Source organism: Vicugna pacos, chromosome 30, assembly GCF_048564905.1.
Source record: "Vicugna pacos chromosome 30, VicPac4, whole genome shotgun sequence".
NCBI lineage: Eukaryota > Metazoa > Chordata > Mammalia > Artiodactyla > Camelidae > Vicugna > Vicugna pacos.
The window spans coordinates 32,019,433-32,033,968 of NC_133016.1; the positions used below are offsets into that span (position 1 = coordinate 32,019,433).

Genomic DNA, 14,536 nt, shown 5'->3' on the forward strand with positions numbered 1-14,536 from the left:
ATGACTGTTTAACACTATATTGAACAGATATGTAAATAGTCCTAGGTTTCAGAAATTTATAAAATTGTCATTGCAATGCCACTGCAAAGAATATTTTGGTGTTTCTATTTTTAGTTACTAATTTGGACTAAAAATTAACAAGTTTGCTTTTTTCATCTAAAACATTGGTTATTTTATGAATGAACTGTAAGGATTTTAAATAACTTTTCAGTAATTTCAACAAAGAAATTATCTTTAAGGCAAAAATATATGATAGTTTGCAAATCAATTTTTATTATATCTTCACCTTTACCAGTGTCATATGTGTGTGTGTTTACACAAGTGCTTTAACTACCAGCAATGTAAGAAAAATCTGTGTACTAAAAATGTGAAAATAGTTTCCTGGTTTGTGTTTTCATTCTCCCAATATAGGTTTTGGGTGACAAGCTTCTATTTGCAAAAGTATACACCCTGTGGGAGGTGCTCTGTACATACGCTGAGATACTGCACATAATATTGCCTCTGAAGCCCAATGATCTGAAAACCCGGTCCTCAGCCTTTGGTAATTTCAGCTGTTTTATGAAAGTCCTCCAAGTGGATCAAAGTATCATCAAGCCGAAGCAAGAATTTTTCATTGCCCTATTTGAGAAGAGCTGCGTGAATGACTTTTATATTCAGGATAGAGATATATTCTTCAATCCCACCACCAGAGGCCGCATTGTAAGTCTAAACCGAGTTTAGCTGCTGTCTTGGGGATGATTTAGAACCTGCTGTTGAATTATCAGTGATTTGGTTTGGTTGGTTTGGTTTGGTTTTTAAAAGCTGCCCATAAAAAGGAAAAAAGAGAAAGAAAAGAAATATGCCTAGAGATTCCTGTTAGGATAGTAAACAGTGTCTGGTTAGTTACCCTGTGTAAACCACACGCTCTCTTAGAATCTTTTTAGGTTTACTTCATCCTTTCTCAGATCAAGTATCAAGTAAGGGACAGTGTTAAAAAAAATTCAGGATTAACAGGCTTGTGAGCTCCAGGATCTGCAAGGCAGCTTTCCCTCCCCATGGTGTAAGTCAAATGGCAAAAATGAAATAAAGCACCACATATCTCCTCCGGTGTTAACAGGAAAAGGCTAATCTTCTGGACCTTGTTTGTTCCTGGGTAAAATGAAGATAATATATCAGGAGGCGACAAGCTCATTTAAGGCAGGCACCATGTTGCCTTGTTCACTGCTGAATCCAAGGCACCGGGAAGGCTGAGTTTAACGAGTGAATGAATGAACTGTAGTCCCCCCAGAGTTACCATGTGGGACAGTGAGGATTAGCAGCTAAGAGCATAGACTCGAGAGGGAAGGGTACAGCTCAAGTGATGGGGTGCATGCTTAGCAAGCATAAGGTCCTGGGTTCAGCCCCCAACACCTCCTCTAAAATAGACAAATAACCCTAATTACCTCCCCATGCCCCACCAGAATTACCTTATTATCTCCCCACCACCAAAAAAGAAAAAAAAGAGAAGAGGCCAAGAGCGTAGACTCATGCTGGAATACATGTGCTGGTTTCTCGCTGTCGACCTTGTAAATGTCACTTAGCCTCTGTGTCTCTCAAGTTCCTCACCAATAAAATGGGGATAATTTTAGCACCCACCTCGTAGAGCTGCTATGGAGATTAATGAATCTATGTCAATGTTAGAACAGTCCTGGCTAATATTAAGTACTATGCATCTGTCAGCTTTTTTCATAATTACTGACAGATGTTATTATCGACCAAAGAAGTATTAGTTCTTTGTAAGGGAAATGCATGTTAGACCATTTCATTTATCATTTTCTGTAATTCAGGCTTTTCCCTCTGAAATACCATTTTCTGTCTGTGCACTAGAAAGCCACAAGTTTTTCCAAATTTCATCTGTCTGGGTTCTTGTCATGACGGCAATACTGCAGAGTGCTGACATTTTTTAGGGACTCTGTGTGAGATGACAGCGACCCCTCAAATTCAGGAGCGCTTTCTCTAACTGATAACATCTCGCTTGAAATGAAGTTTTTAAAATGTAACAGCTTCAGACGCTTAATGATGCCATAGATGCAAGGATGTTCTATCTAAGCTCTTTAAATAAATCCTTTCATTGAAATAAAGGAAATACTATATTATAGCGTTCTATGACTTTGCTATCTTTGCTATCCATTTATCTGACTCTCTAAGACCAAAGAAAGCAAAGAATGAGATTGATCATTACTACTGTGTGGTACACATATTTGTGGATGAAGACAATACTGAAATGTACTGTTTAAGATATTAAAATAGACACTAAACTGCTGCTTGATGCACATGCACGAACAGAACAGGGAGCTGGGTGCAGGGAGCAAACACTGAGTTTCCTGGATCAGAGACCCAGCATAGCAGTCCAGCCCAGCAGTCCATATGATTCACATTTATGTCCCAGCAATATTAGCAGTGAGAGTCTGAAATGAATTTTGGGGACACTTGCAAACAGCTGTCATGATTACTAATGTGGGACACCAGGATTCTACAGTGTTTAGTTGGAAGCTGCGCACAACCAGTTCTTTTCCACTAAAGCCTCTTGTAATTGCTGGTCCCACATCCAGGCTGAGGAATCATCTCATGTGGTGTTTGGGAGGGAGATAAGTGGAGTCAGGACCCATGTTAAGGCTGGGTGGGTAATAATCTGGTGCTAGTACAGGAGAAAGGAAAGTAGGTCAGGTGGGAAGGAGAATGACTGGATTTAAATTTTGGTTCTTGAGTAAGCTAATTATATAACATCATGTCAAGTTTCTTTGTTGTTTATATTCCATGCGCTGTCACCGAATAACTACTGAATTGTGGGGACAAAAAGCCTGGGTTTTAGAATTGACCCTGCCCCCAACCTGCCAGAGTCCAGGTTCCTCTGGGTGTCCAAGGAGGGGGCTGAACCATCTGGTGTCCCTCCACTGCAGCAGTTTGGGCACTTGGTTGGCCTAAATTTTTTGCTGTGGAAGACTGGCTCGGTTGTAGGACATTAAGCATCTGCAAGGCTCTCACCAGGTACCCACGGTGGTCCTAGGACTGTGACATCCAAGCATTCCTTTCCACCCACGTTTACAAATGACCCTCAGGGGGTTAGTATTAATCCTGGGTGAGAATTATGAAAAATTATATGGTACCTCCATCCCTTCTGGCAAGTGAGGGCCCCTTATTTACAAATGACCACGAAGTGTTAGCACCACATTTTATCAACAGAACACGTGAACACGTGGTGACAGTGATGCTCACCTGTTTGCTTCTGCTTCCCAGTGCAACTTCAGCCTATGTCAGAGGACCTCAGCTGCCCCAGCGAACAGGGCCTTCTGTACAGGGAATGGGCTCCTCCTCGAAGCACAGACAAGAAGCAGCCCTTAGATCTCCTCAGGTGAGCTGTTGTGGAGAGCACTCCAGTGGGAAGAGCTCAGGGTTGCCCTCACAGCATCTGAGTGTGACAGTCCTCCAAGAGTATTACCAACCAGGAAGCACACAGGAGCTCTGAGCTTTGTTGCCCCCAAGTTTTTACTGGAGGCTTTATTAAAAAGACATAATTTATTGGGTCACTACCAACATGGCTAACCCAAACCCTAATTGTAAGTCAAAACTTTCCTTAGCCCAAAACGCTGAGCCCCTTCATCTCCTGGTGGTCACTCACTTGTCACAAAGCTCAAAGCCCCACTCCTCTAATCACATGGTTGGTGTCTCTGACAGGCCAGTCCCCATCCTGAGTCGTCTCATGGACACAAGCCATCCAAGGGTCCACCATGAATTGCAAAGGCACTCCTACTTGGAAAATTTAAAGCCTTTAGGGGTTGTTCAGGAACTGGGATCAAAGACCTACCAAATTCTTCATTAAATAGTAGTAAATGTTCGATTTCACTTAAATTATAAAATAAGAGAGAAATTCTCACTGCTTTGCTGTATCTGATGTTTGACACCGGTTCACTACACCACGTGACTGTAATGTCGCGCTCAGCATGTCTTCTCAGAGCAGCAGTGCCGGCTGCTCCCCGGGAGATTATGCTGTTTGGGCAAGGCTACTGGGGGGAGGGAGGCCAAGGAGAACCGAGCAAACAAAAATAATCGGGCGAATAAGGAAAAAATGTAAGATTGAAAAGAAGGAATTAACACAGTTTTGAGATGGGAGGCTTGGGGGGAAGTGAGTCAAGAAAGCTATCTTTGAGTAGGTTACATGTGAGCTGAGATGGCGATAAGGAGGCTGGACTTTGAGGATCTGGGAAAATTCACCCCAGGAATAGAGGCAGCTTGTCCATTGGCCCCGAGGCACAAATGTACTCAGCAGGTTTGAGGAGATACTGGAGCCAGCGCTGGTGAGAGTGCTGAGACGCAAGGTTTAGAAGGGCTTCAGGAACATGGAAAGGAGTGTAGACTCTAAGTGCAGTGAGAAGCAGTCATGATAGTTTAAGCACTAAAGTAATTTTCTCTCACTCACAATTTTTCAAAGATAATGTGGAGAATGAATTGCAGGGATCCAGGAAGCAGGGAGGCCGGGTAGGAGGCACTTGGAGTGGGCCAGATGAGAGATGGTGGGAGCCAGGGAGGAATGCGTTTGGGGAGTGGAGCTGACAGGATGCAGTTATGGGCTGGCTGTGGATGGTGAGGAGAAGAGGAGGGTCAAGTTAGCCCCAGGTCGGCCTGGAGCCAGGTGCCTGTTCTTTCTCATCTCAGTGCCCCATGCAGGTGCACCTACTTTGGCAAACCTCTTAACTTTCAAAATGAAGGTTTTATAACACGGAAGTCTTTGTGTTTGTTTCACATTTTTTGGAAAGATTCAAACATGTACAGAAGTAGAGAGAACAGCACAGCCAGCCTGCCTGTATCAGTCACCCAGCTCCAGAATTATAAACTCAGAGTCACTGTTGTTGCACCTTTCATCTCCACCTCCTCCCTTCCCCCACTATGGGATCATTTTGAAGACAATCCTACATAGCTTAACCTTTCATTAGTGATATGACATGGTCTGTTTCTAATACAATTGGAATATTCCTTTTTTTTTAAGGGTTACAAAATAATTCCCTGATTGTCACAAAAATACACTTTTAAGTAGTTTTGGGGTTGAAGTCAGGATCCAGAATAGGTTCAGACATTGCAGCTAGCATATCTCTCAAGTGGGTTCTAATCTATAATTTTCCTGTTTCTCATTTTCCTTGAAATTTCTGAGGGGTTCCTCTATTTCCTGTTTGTCTGATTTCATTCTCCCCTGTGGTGTTAGACTTGTTTCTACATCCTATGTATTGGCTTTAGCTAAGTGATTTGATCCTCCCCTAAAATCTTGATCTGATTGAGGTTCAACTTTGTGCAAGAATACTTGTTCTGTGAAGTTTTGTACTCCTGTCATAAGGTACATATTGTCCAGTTAACTCTTTTTTGGTGACAGCAGTCAATAATGATTGTCACCCGGGATCATTATTTCATAAGGGATTTTATTTCATGTGGTCATACTCTTATTTTCTCCCTCAATTATCAGCAGGATCACAGACATGAAGAGGCACTTTCTCATTAACCAGTGTATCGTGTAGAACACAGTTTTAAGAGGATGTTTGTACATATGTAAATATTTAAAGTTGATACATTTTTCTTTTCTTTTAATTTTCTTTTTCTAATGGAGGTACTGAAGATTGAATCTAGGACCTTCTGCATGCTGAGCACACACTCTGGCACTGAGTGTACCCCATCCCCCTTGAGATTAATGTTTATATGATATTTTCCTTCTGTTATTTTTGTTTTATGTTACACAGAATTTGACTGCAGGGCAATGGGTTTGATGGCTCTTTAATCATTCTTTATGGGCTTTTGGGGTTTGTGTGTGTGTTTGTGTTTGTAAAGAAAACAATTTTCCCACTAGTTTAAGTATGTTTTACTAAGGAAAATATGTTGATCTGTTCCCTGCTCCTGGTCCATGTGTTCCCTTTGTTGCTTCCCACTAGTGACCCCTTGATCTCTGTGACAAGACTAGCATGTCTTTAATCCAGGTTGAAGGAGATCTGAAGAGATTTATTCAAGGAGATGAAATTTGAAGACAATGTATTGGAAAGTATTGAGAAAGTTATTCATTAGGAGAAGGTCTGGGGTTGAATTGTTATGTGCACAGAAATCTAAGCTATGAACCACCAAGACAATTATTAACTCCAGGGAAAACAAAGTAGGGAAGGAAAAAGTAAGGCTAGCAGACAACTTGCTACACCTGTGAACAGTCTGTACAGAGTCCTAATAATGTAAAGCAAGGATACTGAGCTGATCAAAATTATAATGTAATTGTATCAAAAGTTTGGAAGAATGAAGGTTTGGGTGTGTAGATGAGATGGTGTTTGAAAGAGAGCTGAATCCTCATTTTCCAAAATAGAAAGTTAAATAGGTGATACATAAAGATGAAAAAGTCTGTAGGCTGTGTTACAAGGATATTAGTCAGAGATAGGGAGTAATTATTCTAAAAGTCAGCAGTAGGAGCTGAACGTGGTTGCTTCTGGCCAGGAAATGGGGCGTTTGTTGGGAACTGCTCCTTTTTACAATCGGTTTTCGAGAACAGTTTGACTATTTAATGAATGTGTGGTATAAATTTGATAAAAGGAAATCAAAGCTGAATTTTGAAAAATTGATGTTAAGAATTGGGGTGTTTTTGACAGAGAGAGATAACAATTAGACAAAACTACATTTGAAGGGATCCTCATTATTCCTAGCATTTCAGCAAGGACTAGGATGCAGGCATCTGTTTAAGGTTCAAAAATTCTTTCTGACCTTCTTGCCGACATGTAACCTTTGGAAGTAATGAACACTCCGTCACTGTAAATATCCAGGCAGAGGCTGCCTGACCAGCTCTCTAACTGTAGCAGGGTGTGTTTACCATTGGCCAGTTGGAGCAGGCAACTTCTAACATTCTTTCAGTTTTGAATGTGGCATTTTCAGGACGGATAGTTGATAAGTATTTATTACAAAAAGCTTAACAAGAAAGAGTCCAATACACCTCAAACCCATTGCCAGGGTTTTCTCTGCCAGATACCATCCTGAGCCTGCCATCTGTGAGCCAGGCCACAAAGCCCAGTCACATGAGAATGAACACACTTTGTCACTCCTATCTGATTTGGCATTGGGCTCAGCCCTTTTCCCCATGGGATGGTCCAAGCCCAGGTCTCTGATGATGGAGCTGGTCTCACAGCAGCCCTGTGAGCGCTGGTCCAGCCCAAGGGGGTTCCTGCGTGAAGTTTCCCAGGACTACAGGCTTTCCTCTGAGCTGAGTCCCCCCTAGCGGGAAGCTCCAGCCTGAGCCGGAAGCCTCAGAGAGAACTCAGAGCTGAGGGAATCCACAGGTTTTACCCAGCACTGCCTAGTCAGCAGTGAGCCAGTTGAGGGAATTATCAGCAAAAGCAAGACACACCTGAGCCGCCGTCTCATTGTTCCGCCTCAACCCTAAACCCTCTGTGTCTGCCTGTCTGTGTCTGTCTCCGTCTCCCTGTCAGGACCAGCCTGGCACCGCTTCATGCTCTGCCTCCTTTCTTCTAATCTTGCCTCCCTGGCCTGTTCCATCTACTCCAGATTAACTGAGAAACATTGAAGGGTTTTTAAAACCTAGGAACAACAGTCGTGCTAGATACAAAGAATACAGGGCAGTACCTTCCTCAGTCACATCCCTCCTGCCCTCTCCCATTCCCACAATGAGTTTTATAAATATTTTGTCAGACAGACATTGCACTCCCAGTTGTTATTATTATCAGCCATTTCCTTATTATCTGTGGTTTACGATTCATTTGCTCCAGGGAAGTTCCCGAGATAAGGCAGGAGCAGATGACTGAGCCAGTTGTTGGTGTCCACTGTGTGAAGCCTGTTAAGAATGATCTTTGGGGGGATTTGTTGAATGTGCCAGACTGTCCAGTGAGTGGTGATGATCCCCTGCAACTGCTCTGGAGTCGGCCTCGTCCCCTCCATTGCTCTTTTCTCATTTATCTCTCATCAGCAGGTGAACCAGTGATCAGTACTTCTATGATATGTAAAACATTTCTTATTTCACGGTAGAATTTCGGGGCTGCTATAAAAAGGCATATGTTTTAAGTGTGAATTGTCAGAGGTTTAAACGTAAAGCCACCTTGATTTAGAATCAGAAATTAATATGATGGAGGGAGGGTATAGCTCAGTGGTAGACTGCATGCCTATCATGCATGAAGTCCTGGGTTCAATCCCCAATGTGTCCATTTAAAAAATAAAGAAATAAACCTAATTATGACCCCCCAAAAAACAAAGAAAAAAGAAATTAACATGAGGATGAAGCTACAGAGTGATTATATGTGTCTTCTGAAACTTCCTTCTGTCTTTCTGCAGGAAATTCTATGGGAAGAAGGTCTGAATCTTCTTTGCTTGGCTGGGCTATTACACTCAGATGCTCCTCCTGGCAGCAGTCGTGGGGGTGACTTGCTTTCTGTATGGATATTTTAATCAACATAACTGTACCTGGAGGTAATTTCTCTTTATTCCTTGTTACCGTGCTTACTTAACTTAGAATGACATTCTCCAGGAGCATCCATTTTGCTACAAATGGCCTATATTGTCAGTATTTATGGCCGAGTAGTATTCCATTTTATAAATATACCACTTCTTTAGCCAGTCATCCGCTGATGGACATTTAGGCTGTCTCCATGTCTTGGCTATTGTAAATACTGCTGCTATGAACATTGGGGTGCAGGTGTCATCTTGAAGTAGGGTTCCTTCAGGATATATGCCCAGGAGTGGGATTCCTGAGTCACATGGCAAGTCTATTCGTAGTGTTTTGAGGAAACTCAATACTGTTTTTCACAGTGGCTGCACCAAACTGCATTCCCACCAGAAGTGTAGGAGGTTCCCGTTTATCCACAACCTCTCTAGCATTTGTCATTTGTGGATTTTTGAATGATGGCCATTCTGACTGCTTTGAGGTGATACCTCATTGTACTTTTGATTTGTGCATCTCTAATAATTAGTGATATTGAGCATTTTTTCATGTGCCCATTGATCATTTGTATGTCTTCATGGGATAATTGCTTGTTTAGGTCTTCTGCCCATGTTTGGATTGGGTTATTTGGTTGTTTCTTATGAAGTCATATGAGCTGCTTATATATTCTGGAGATCAAGCCTTTGTCAGTTTCATTTGCAAAAATGTTCTCCCATTCTGTAGGTTGTCTTTTTTTTTACTTATGGTGTCCTTTGCTGTACAGAAGCTTGTAAGTTTCTTAAGTCCCATTTGTTTATTCTTGCTTTTATTTCTATTGCTTGGGTAGACTGCCCTAAGGGAACATTTCTGAGATGTATGTCAGATATTTTGCCTGTATTTTCTTCTAGGATGTTTATTGTATCTTGTCTTATGTTTATCTTGCTGAAGAGACCGTCTTTATTCCATTGTATATTCTTGCCTCCTTTGTCGAAGATTAGTTGACCAAAAGTTTGTGGGTTCATTTCTGGGCTCTCTATTCTGTTCCATTGGTCCATATGTCTGTTTTGGTACCAATACCACGCTGTCTTGATGACTAACTCTACAGTATTGTCTGACGGCTGGGAGAGTTATTCCTCCAGCCTCTTTATTTTTCTTCAGTAATGCCCTGGAAATTCTATGTCTTTGATGGTTCCATATAAATTTTATTGTGATTTGTTCTAGTTCTATGAAATATGTCCAGGGTAATTGCATAGGGATTGCATTAAATCTGTAGATTGCCTTGGGGTGTGTGACCATTTTAACAGTATTGATTCTTGCAATCCAAGAGCATGGGATACCTTTCCATTTTTTAAAGTCTTCTTTAATTTCCTTCACCAGTGGTTTATAGTTTTCTGTGTATAATTCTCTCACGTCTGTGGTTAGATTTATTCCTACTTATTTTATTACTTTGGGTGCTATTTTAAAGGGGATTGTTTCTTTACTTTCTTTTTCTGTTGATTCATCATTTGTGAAAAGAAATGCAACTGATTTTTGAACATTAATCTTGTAACCTGCTTCCTTGCTAAATTCTTCGATCAGCTCTAGTAGTTTTTGTGTGGAACTTTTAGGGTTCTCTATATATAATATCATGTCATCTGCATATAGTGACACTTTTACCACTTCTTTTCCAATTTAGACCACTTTTACTTCTCTTACTTGCCTGATTGCTGTGGCCAGGACTTCCAAGGCTATGTTGAGTAGGAGTGGTGATAGTGGGCATCCTTTTCTTGTCCCAGATTTTAGTGAGAAGCCTTTGAGTTTTTCACCGTTTAGTGCTATGCTGGCTGTAGGCTTGTCATATATATCTTTTATGATGTTGAGATATGCTCCCTCAATACCCACTTTTGTGAGAATTTTTATCATAAATGGGTGTTGAACTTTATCAAAAACTTTTATGCATCTATTGAGATGATCATGTGGTTTTTGTCCTTTCTCTTGTTGATGTGAAGTATTACATTGATTGATTTGCATATGTTGAACCACCCTTGTTTCCCTGAGATGAACCCCATTTGAGCATGATGTATAATCTTTTTTATGTTCTGTTGGATTCTATTTGCTAGTATTTTGGTAAGGACCTTTTGCATCTGTGTTCATCAGTGATATTGGTCTGTAATTCTCTGTTTTGGTGGTGTCTTTGCCTGGTTTTTGTATCAGGGTGATGGTGGCTGCATAGAAAGTGTCTGGGAATATTCCTTCTTTTCAATCTTCTGGAAGAGTTTGGAAAGGACTGGTATGAGTTCTTTTTTGTGTGTGTGTTAAAATTCCCCGGTGAAGCTGTCCACTACTGGACTTTTATTTGTAGGGAATTTTTTTTTATTGTTTATTCGATTTCATTCCTAGTGATCAGTTTGTTCAAGTGGTCAGTTTCTTCTTGATTCAGACTTGGTGGTCTGTATGTTTCCAGAAACTTGTCCATCTCCTCTAGGTTATCCATTTTTTTCCATGTAGTTTTTCATGATATTCTCATATGATATTCAGTATTTCTATGTTATTTGATGTAATTTCTCCATTTTCCTTTCTTATTTTGCAAATTTGTGTTCTCTCTTTTTTCTTCTTTGTGAGTTTGGCCAGAAGTTTGTCGATTTAATTTACTCTTTCAAAAAACTAGCTTTTGGTTTGAATATTTTTTTATTTTTTTAATCTCTATTTTTTTTATTTCCTCCCTGATCTTTAATGTTTCCTTCCTTCTGCTGACTTTTGGGTGTTTTTGCTCTTCTGTTTCTAGTTCTTTTAACTGGTGGGTTAGATTGTATATTTGATATTGTTCTTATTTGAGGAAGGCCTGTATCGCCCTAAACTTTCCTCTTAGCACTGCTTTTGCTGCGTCCCAAAAGTTTTGTGTGGTTGTGCTTTCATTTTCATTTGTCTCAAGGTATTCTTTAATTTCAGCTTTGATTTCATCATTGACCCATTGGTTTTTTAATAGCACGTTGTTTAATCTCTATGCTTTCCTTTTTTTCTCTTTTGTTTCTCCTTAGTTGATTTCTAGTTTCAATGGCATTGTTGTCAGTAAAGTTGCTTGAGATAATTTCTATGTTCTTAAAATTGTTGAGGCTTATTTTGTGACCAAGTACATGATCAATCCTAGAAAATGTTCCACACGCACTTAAAAAGAATATATATCCTATTTTAGGGTGTTGTAATGCTCTGAAAATATCCACTAAATCTAATTTTTCTATTGTATCATTTAATTTCTCTGTTGCCTTCTTTATTTTCTGTCTGGAAGATCTGTCTAGTGATGTTAATGTGGTGTTAAAATTTCTGACAATGATTGTATTCCCATCAATTTCCCCCTTTATCTTTGTTAGTAGTTGTTTTATGTACTTAGGTGCTCATGTTGGGTGCATATATACTAATGATTGTAATATCCTCATCTTGTATTGCTCCCTTAATCATTATAAAATGTCTTTATTTATCTTTCTTTATGGCCCTTGTTTAAAGTCTATTTTGTCTCAAATCAGTACTGTTACATCTGCTTTTTTGGCATTTCCAGTTGCATGGAATATCCTTTTCCGTCCATTCACTCTCAATCTATATGTGTCCTTCTCCCTAAAGTGTGTCTCTTGTATGCAGTGTATTGAAGGTTCTTGCTTTATTATCCAGTCTGCCACTCTGTCTTTTGACTGGAGGATTTAGTCCATCATTTACAATAATTAATGATAGATGAGTGTTTATTGCTATTTTGAACTTATTTTTGCAGTTGATTTGGTATTTCTTCTTTGTTCCTTTCTTCTTCCTTTTGTGGTATGGTAACTTTGTTTTGTATCATCTTGGATTGTATTTAGTTTTTGTGACTCACTTGTAAGTTTTTGGCTTGTGGTTACACTTTTTTGTAAGTTTGTTAACCAATTACTGTAACTGTGTGTACTAAACAGATAGAAATGTAATCTCAAACCCATCCTATGGAGAATACAATATTTAAAAAAAAAGAAGAAGGAAGAAAAAATACTCTATATTTTCTTGCTTCCCTCTCCCACTCAATGATTTAGATATCTTCTTTTACAGTTTCATGTTTATTCTATTTGTAATTCATGGTAGTTATCACCTTTCCAGTTATGAGTTCTCATTCCTGTAGCATCCTGCTTCTTTTCTATTTAGAGTAGACCTTTCAATATTTTTTTGCATGGGTTTAGTGTTGCTAAAGTCTTTTAGTTTTTGCTTCTCTGTGAAATTCTTTATCTCTCCTTCTATTCTAAAGGATAGCCTTGCTGGAGAAAGTATCCTAGGCTGCATCCTTTTTTTCATTAAGAACTTTGAATATATCTTGCCACTTCCTTCTGGCCTATAGTTTTTCTGTAGAGAAATCAGCTGAGAGCCTTCTGTTGTAACTCACTCTTTGTTTTTCTCTTGCTGCCTTTAGGATCATTTCTTTATCCTTCAGTCTGGCCATCTTGATTATGATATGTCTTGGTGTGGGTCTCTTTAGGCTCTTCCTGTTTGGGAACCTCTGAGCCTCCTGTGCTTGGGTGTCTGAATCCTTCTTTAGGTTTGGGAAGTTTTCAGTCATGATTTCTTTAAATACCTTTTCCATCCCCTTTGTTCTTTCTTCCCCTTCTGGAACCCCTATTATGCATAGATTGGCATGCTTTATATTATCAGATAGGTTCCTTATATTGCTTTCATTGTTATATATTTGTTTTTCTCTCAGCTGTTCTGATTGGGTGCTTTCTGTTGTCCTGTGTTCTAGGTCACTTATTCGTTCCTCTGCATTACCTAGCCTGATTTTTACAGCCTTTAGGTCAGATCTCATTTCAGCCAATTAATTTACCAATTCTAATTGGCTCTTCTTTATAGCTACTATTTTGTTTTTGACATATTTTATGTCTCTAAACACTATCTCTTTTAGTTCCTTCAGTAATTTGATCACTTCTTTTTTGAAATCTTGATCTAGTAGGCCATCAATGTCTATTTCATTGATCATTCTTTCAGGGGATTTCTCTTGCTCTTTTAATTGGGAATACTTCTGCTTTTTCATACTGCTCATATCTCTCTGGCACTGTGGCTTAAGGAGTATCAGTTATCTATTGTGGTCCTTAAAGGAGTTTATTTATTTATCTATCTAAAGCCTATGTGGAAATAAAACTTAAAAACGAGAGAGAGAGAGAATTTTAAAAAAATGGAGGAAAAGAAGGTTTGAAAACAGTGTATAATCAACAATAGAAGAGCAAGTAGAAGCAGAATAGCAGTCGAGTTGAGATGTCTTTTTAAAGCCTTAATAAAATGAAGAAAAATATCAAGACACAATATTTAAAACCTGTGAATAATCAATAACAGATCAAAACCAAGAGAATTAAAAATGAAATGAGAACTGTAAATGTATAGAACTATTTAAAAACTAAGGATTAAAAAGGTAACAGAAAATAAAACAGGTATAAAAAGATTTAAAAAACAAAGATGCATTCTCCTAGAGACTCTTAATGGTTTTATTGAGAGGTCTTTGTGTCTTTGCCCTGTTTCACAAAATCAGCTTGCTCTCTTGGCCCCCTCGTCTGTGCTACTCACAGTGTCCGTCAGCAAGAATATCGTGCACCTCCAACACTGGGTCAGGTGCTGCTCTCCTTCGTGGTGGGCAGGTGGGTTACTCCCCCTCCAGAAGCCACAGTCAGTGCTGTGCCAGTTGCTCCATAGGTGGGCTCAGCTTCAAGAATAACAGCTTTATGTAGGTATAATTCACATACCATAAAATGCAGCATTTGAAAGTGTGCATTAGTGTTTTAAGTACATTTCAGGGCTTTGTAAACATCACTCCCAAAAGGAACTGGTACCCTTTAGTAAGTCAGTCCCTAACCTTCCTTTTCCCTTAGCCCCCAGCAGCTACCACTCTACTTTCTGCCTCTATGGATTTGCCTGTTCTGGGCATTTCATATAAGTAGAACCGTACAGTATGCTGCCTTATTTGATTGTCATCTTTCATTTAGTGTGACGTAGTCTAGACTCATCCATGGTGTAGCATATATCAGTACCCAAATTCCTTTTTGTGTTCAAATAATATGCCATTGTTATAAATACTCCACATTGCTTATCCATCCATCAGTTGATGATGAATAATTCTGCTGTAAATGCTCATGGACAAGTTTTTGTGTGAACACATATTTTCAG

At 39.5% G+C, this 14,536-nt stretch overlaps 1 long non-coding RNA gene across 4 annotated transcripts in view; it reads left to right on the plus strand.

Annotated features, from left to right (window-relative positions):
• The first annotated feature begins 423 nt into the window (after positions 1 to 423).
• The window catches only part of LOC140690352 (uncharacterized), a 47,769-nt gene continuing 33,656 nt past the window's right edge, over positions 424 to 14,536 (plus strand). For all 4 annotated transcript variants that reach the window (XR_012065614.1, XR_012065615.1, XR_012065616.1 and 1 more), the window contains exons 1-3: positions 424 to 699; positions 3,256 to 3,370; positions 8,314 to 8,448. This is a non-coding gene — a long non-coding RNA (uncharacterized lncRNA). The remainder of the gene's footprint in view (positions 700 to 3,255; positions 3,371 to 8,313; positions 8,449 to 14,536) is intronic.